This window comes from Bidens hawaiensis, unplaced genomic scaffold (genome assembly GCF_021521415.1).
Source record: "Bidens hawaiensis isolate Kalapana, Puna unplaced genomic scaffold, B.hawaiensis_p1.1 tig00015244_1, whole genome shotgun sequence".
Taxonomy (NCBI): domain Eukaryota; kingdom Viridiplantae; phylum Streptophyta; class Magnoliopsida; order Asterales; family Asteraceae; genus Bidens; species Bidens hawaiensis.
Window position 1 is genome coordinate 260,981 of NW_027492356.1, and position 7,424 is coordinate 268,404.

Below are 7,424 nucleotides of genomic sequence, written 5' to 3' on the forward strand. Positions count from 1 at the left end.
ATTATAGTAAAAGACATTACCAGAAGTGCTTTTACCATCATCACTGTTTGTTAAATGATTGCTGTCACTATAACCAACAAGATCATCTCCATCTTTTCTTGAATACATGATTCCAAATTGTATTGTACCTTTCACATATCTGATTAGTTGTTTCACTGCTTTAAAATGTTCCATCCTAGGCTCTTGCATAAACCTGCTAAGATACCCTACCGCATAACTCAGATCTGGTCTGGTCTGAGTTAAATACCTCAAAGATCCAATCAACTTTCTATAATCAGTTGGATTTATCACTTCTCCACCCTCTGTTTTGAACAATCTTAATCCCGGATCAATAGGTATTTTTGACTCATTACAATCTTCCAACCCTGCTAGTTTCAGGATCTTCATTGCATATGTGGATTGTTTAACAAAAATCCCATCTTTCTTTTGAGATACCTCTATTCCCAAGTAATAGCATAACAAGCCAAGATCAGTCATTTCAAACTCTGATCTCATCTGTCTTTTAAACTCTGCAACTTCCAACTCATCACTACCAGTTACCAATAGATCATCCACATAGACCCCTATAACCAATACTGAATTACCTGTGGTCCTCACATATACAGCAGACTCATGTTGACATCTCTTGAACTTCATCACCTTTAAGACACTATCCAACTTTAAATTCCATGCTCTTGGAGCTTGTCTCAACCCATATAAGGCTTTTGACAGCTTATACACTTTTGTCTCTGCACCTTCCTTCTCATACCCCTCAGGTTGTTTTACAAAAACATTTTCTTTAAGATCACCATGTAGAAAGGCTGCTTTCACATCCATATGTTATATCTTCCAATTCATTTTTGCTGAGAGTGCAAGAATCAATCTGATAGTCTCTATCCTTGCCACTGGTGCAAAAGCTTCTTCAAAATCAATGCCATGTTGCTGTACATAGCCTTTTGCAACCAGCCTTGCTTTATACTTGGTGATTTTACCAGCAGCATCTCTTTTTAACTTGTAGACCCATTTCAAACCAATTGGTCTACAACCCACTGGTGGATCTATGAGAAGCCAAGTTTTATTTCTCTCTATTGCTTGTATCTCCTCATCCATAGCATTCTTCCAAACCTTTTCTTTTATAGCTTCTTTGAAAAACACAGGCTCACCATCTTGAGTCAACAATAGCTCAACTGTATTACTTTCTTCTTCCCTACCAGACCTTACCCCATCACCAAGTACATAATCTTGCAACCTAGAAGGTAAAGTAGTTACCCTGCTTGACCTTCTTATATTTGTTGGCTGATATGAACTTTGACCTTGCTCAAACTGTGATACTACCCCTGCATCATCAGTTACTACAGGATCCCCTGACTCTACAAGTGGTACAGTCACCTGTTGAGGACTTTCCTCTCCATACAAGCCATCTTGCACACAAAACTCAACCCAACTTGAATCTGTTGTACTTACATCTGCCAAGTATGTAGACCAATCCCACTGTCTACTTTCTTCAAAGAGCACATCTCTGCTTACAACAATTTTCTGTTTATGCACATCAAACATCCTATGTGCTTTGGAACCTTCTTCCACACCCAAATAAACCATTGAAATACTCCTGTCATCTAACTTTTTTAGACCAGGCATTGTGACTTTCACATGCCCTGTACACCCAAACACTCTTAAGTGCTGCAAATCAGGCTTCCTTCTCTTCAATGCTTCATATGGTGTGCATTTCTCTAAAGCTTTGGTTTGAATTCTATTCAAGATATAGACTGAGTGTCTCACACCTTCAGCCCAAAAATCTTGAGGCATGCTCATGGCTTTTAACAAACATCTAGTCATATTCATTATGGTCCTATTTCTTCTCTCTACCGCACCATTTTGTTGAGGAGAATACGGTGCAGTCAAGAACCTTGTTATACCCTCTTTTGCACAAAACTCATTAAATGGTCTCCTCTGTCAGACCTTAAGATCCTAATCTTAAACTCATACTCATTCTCCACCTTAGCTTTGAATGACTTAAAGAAATCTAATGCTTGATCCTTATTCTTAAGCATATACACCCACATAAACTTGGTATGATCATCTAAAATGAGTATAAAGTACCTATTTCCTGCTTGAGTTGTGGGAATTATAGGACCACACAAATCAACAGAGATAAATTTCAAAGGTACCTCAGCTTTGTATTGTGACTTATCTGGGAATGAACTTCTGATCTGTTTCCCAACTAAACAAGCTTCACACACTTGTGTAGGGTGATTAATGACTGGAATCCCCTTGACCAACTGTTTACTAGTCATCACCTTTAGAGTATCAAAGCTAATATGACCCAATCTACCATGCCATAACCACGGTATACTATCAATTTTAGCCTGAAAACACCTAGGTGAACCAATCTTCAACTTAATCTTGTAGAGCCTATTCACAGATCTTAATACTTTCATTATTAATTTTCCAGACCTATCATATAACCACAAATACTCATCTCTCATCCTTACTTCACAACCCTTTTCAGTGGCCTGCCCAAGACTCAAAATATTACTCCTCAGATGTGGTATATAATACACATCTGTGAGTAATCTTTGTTCATCATTTTTCCCTTCTAAGACAATAGTACCCATGCCTTCTATTTCCACACATGATCCATCTCCAAACTTAACACTACCCCCAACATTCTTGTTTAGTTGTGAAAAGATTGTAACATTACCTGTCATATGATTGGAAGCACCATTGTCTAAATATCATTCCATCTCTTCACCATTGAACTTTGAAGGCACCACCCTTTGTTCATTCAAGAACACCATTTCCTTCTTGGTAATCTTTTCAACCATAAACAGGGCTGGTCCTCCATCATGTTCTTGTGTTTGAGTTAGATTGGCCTCTTTATGAGTTTTGTTCTTTGTTGGGCATTCACTTGCATAGTGACCCATTTCTTCACATCTAAAACACTTAACTTTGGACTTGTCTACCCTTCTTTTGCTGCCAAAGTTATGGTTCTTGGATTTACTACTTGCCCCTTTCTTCTTAACATCTGATTTAGAACTCTTGTCATGACTTTCCCAATTCTTGTTCTTGGCTTTTGACTCCTTCTTTCTGGCCTGCCAATCACCATAACTCATCAACAGCTGATCATCTTTCACACTTGTAGATGATTGCTTCTGTTTCAATGAGGTCCTTTCTTCGAAAGTTTTCAACCGGCCTATGGCTTCTTGAAACAACATAGTTTCAAGATCCACAAATTGTTCAATGGACGCCACAATCTGAATGAAACGCTCAGGTACAGAATTCAGTAATTTCTGAACCAATTCCTTCTCTTCGAATGGTTCCCCCAAATCACTAGCCCTAGATGAAATTGAGATCATCTTACCAACAAATTCATCTATGGTTTTTTGCTTCTTTCATCTGTAACGAGTTAAATTCATTCTTTAGGGTTGCAAGTCTTGCTTTCTTGACCCTATCAGCCCCTATGTATCTGGCTTTCAAAGACGCCCAAATTTGACTTGCTGACGTCAGATTTGCCATCTGAAGAACCATGGATTCCGGCATCGCTTGAAATAGATAAGCTATAGCCGCACTATTCTTCTTCGCGTCTATAACAGCAGGTGCTGGATCAGTTGGTTCTATTATCTCCCACAAGCCGTGAACATTGAAGATTGCCTTCAATTTCACTGCCCAGATGGTGTAATTTGTCGGAGTAAGTAGCGGGCATTGAAGTGGAATTAGGGTATAGTTTTCTCTCTGAGGAGGAGGAGCAGGTGTTCCCATGGCGGATCGACGAACGTATTTTTGTGCGAATCGGTTGTCAAGATCCAGTCCTTTGGATCAATTGAACGAGCAAAATTCCTTTGCTCTGATACCAATTGTTAATCAGTACCAAATCAAGAACAAGAAATTAAGAGGAAGCAAGATTGATTATTCTTATTGAAAAGTGAAGTGAAAAGTGAATACAAGAACACAAAACCAAATTCAGTTCTTATACTCTAACCTAACAACTAGAACTGAATAACAGAAAAAATATTACACTCTAGTCCCTGAATGTTTAACACTGTAACAAACTAATTGAACTAGTACGTTTATCTTTGGAATTATGTCACAATTAGTCCCTTGACTTCTAACAGCAGCAGCTGACTGAGCAACTAAGGGCGATTAAATGCCTCTTTAGCATTGAAGATAGTCTTACACGACGGGTTCGAAGTAAAAATGGTCCGTCTTGACTTGGAGCAATCAAAAGGCAATATGTATCAAGTTCATCCTTTTGTTTGGGATTGTGTGGGCACCGTCCAAGGTAAAAAAATTTGTTTGGCGTGCAATCGATGGTACAATTCCAATCAAGAGTGCCCTAGTCTGTAGGGGTATGACATTTTCTGATTTGCTATGTGCCTTCTGTTCTATGGAAGATGAAGACGCGAATCATCTTTTGGCAAGTTGTTTGTTTTCGGTGGCCATTTGGGAAGAGGTTTGTAGGTGGGTCAAAATTCCTAATTTTGTAGATGTCAAGTCAATTTTGTTTTTTTGGGAATGATTAGAGTTCAAATAAAGTGAAAAAAGAAATTGCTTATTACCATATTATTCGCTACGTTATGGAGTTTATGGTGTAATCGTAACAAGATAATTTTTGACGGCAAGGCTATTTTGTTTTATAAAGTACTGGACCAACATCAAGCGACAACACACCCGCGGATCCAACTAGATCTTTTGGATTGTTGATCATCTCTTCTCAAATTCTGTTCGTTCTCATTAAATTCATCGACTCTTCTTGAAAGAGATTCTAATATTAAATTCTTAAAAAGTAAACGTCTTCTGTTATAATTCGTCAAATATCAGTGTTTCACCAAATCAAAAAGACAACAGCATTTTTTTTATCAATAAATATATATAATATAATACTTTTTTTATCGATAAAATATATAAAATAATTACTTGCCTCAAAAGACCATTTCTGATTTCAACTTAGTAAAATCTAGTGTTTTTTCCCGTCGCGTTACGTCCGGCAGGTCGGTAAAACACATGTAGTGTTAAAACACAAGTGTTGATAAGGTAAGTCGACGCGAATTCTGTCGGTTGTAGTTACGTGCGTTATTGTATCGGAATTAAGACAAAAATAAAACAAAAAAATTATGGCGCCGGGCGATAAAACTAGATCATTTGTAAAACCTGACCTTTATCGATTCCGGGCGTTGAGGCAGTTGAGTCTACGCGAATTCAGTCGGTTTTCTTCATATTCGTTACGGTACAGGAACTAAAAGAACAAAAATCAGCATTCAGTCGGTTTTCGTTACGGTACTGGAACTAAAACAAAATACGGTGAGTTTACACGGATTCGGTCGGTTTCCGTCGCATTCGGTACGGTACTGTAACTAAAACAAAATAATAACAAATAACAAAACCAAAATTCGCATTTGGTAGGTTTTCATTATGTTCATTACGGCCGAAACTCAAAAAAAATAACAACAATAACATCAAAAAAATATACTACCAATAAGGTGCCACAAAATGGACCAATCGGGGCTTTGCGGCACCAAACTCTTTAATAATAATAATAATAATAATAATAATAATAATAATAATTTGTGTTTAAAGTAATGACTTACTTCAATGTTAGCATAATAATTATATAAATACCATATGTTTTTTGAAACTAACATCATACATAACAATTACATTATATTTCAATAAATTAAAAAAAGTTTCTTAATTATCTTATAAATATATAAATATAAAAAATATATATGTAACTTAGCATCAAACACCATAGCTATATATGTTCAAAAATATTGTGTAATCTCTCTCACTTTGTTTTTTGCTACCAAAGAAGCTTAAACACCACAAAAAAGCACTTCTTCTCTGTTATTTTGCTTTTGCTTTTGCTTTATCAAAGCAACTTTCACTTGAACAGAAATAAAGAAATCCGTGTCTATATATTGCATGTATTCAACTAAATCTAATGGTTTAGTAACGGTTTTCGTCCATATGGTTTTATTTCACTTGCAATTAAACTTGACCTCACTAATTTCGTTAAGTCTGGTCGTTAAACTCATCAGCGTTCCCCTCACGTGAGGGGCAGTTTTGTCTTTTTTCTGTCCAAATAAACCCCAACCCTAATTCGCAAGCCCCCTCACGTGAGGGGCTGAGGTGTATTTGGGAACATAAAAGAACAAATTCAGCCCTCACGTGAGAGGCACGCTGGTGGTTTTAACGGTCGAGCTTAACGGGGTTAGAAGTCAGGTTTAATTGCAAGTGAAATGAAACTATATAGACGAAAATCACATATTTGAAACTATTATATTAATACCGTAGATTTGGACAAATCACTAGAACGAAAACCGTACACCCATAACATCATTATGTATTCAAACATCACAAACATATATATCTATCTATATACATACAAACATCAAAACAATTCTTTTAACATATTTTTTTGCTATTAATTTAACTTCTTTTTCTCTGTATGTAATCTTATGTATATTTATGAAATGACTTCTTGTTTAACCTTTACTATGTTACCAACTCAAATCACAATTCACCTTTATCTACTTTCATCAACTCAGTGGGTCCCACTCTGATCCCATTTCCCTCCAAATTCTCTCTTTTCTCAGAAGATGTTAACTCACTTTTCAGTTATCAGTTTTCACCCACTCAGTCTCTCAATCCATCAAACAATACCTACTTTTTATTATTATTATTATTATTATTATTATTATTATTATGTTTTAACTTTTTTTATTGGTCTTCAATTTAAAAACCCACAAGAAAGATTCAATCTTTACATAAAAAATTACAGTTTTTTGGTAATTACAATGAGTTTTGAACAAGTCTTTCCATATGGGTTTCTTGTGATTTTACTTATTTCAGTCTATCTTTAGTGAATTTGATGTGGGCATGGTAAAAAGTCAGAATTTAAAAAGAAAGCTTTAGGGGGTGTTTGGCCTAGTTTTTTTAGTTTTTTTGTTTTTAATTTTTTTCTTTACAAAATAAGCTTAATTTGGTGTTTGGTTTAGCTTTTTAAGCTTAAGCTTATTAGTTTATTTAGGCTAATTTGAAGAAGCTTGTTTGAAGATGGTTTTTTAGCTTATTTGAAGAAGGATATAAGCATAAGCCAAAAAATAAAAGATTCAATCTTTACATAAAAAAAGTTAATGTTTTTTTATTATTACTATGAGTTTTGAACCAGTCTTCATATGGGTTTCTTGTAATTTTACTAATTTCATTCTATCTTTGGTGAATTTGATGTGGGTCTAAAATAAAGATTAAAAAGCCCACAAGAAAGATTCAATCTTTACATAAAAAATGTATTTTTAGTTTATTACAAGGAGTCTTGAACCAGTCTTCATGTGGGGTTCTTGTGATTTTACTAATTTCACTCTTTGTTTAGTGAATTTGATGTGGTCTGTTAAAAAATTAATTTTTTAAAAGAAAGATTCAATCTTTACATAAAAAAAATACATTTT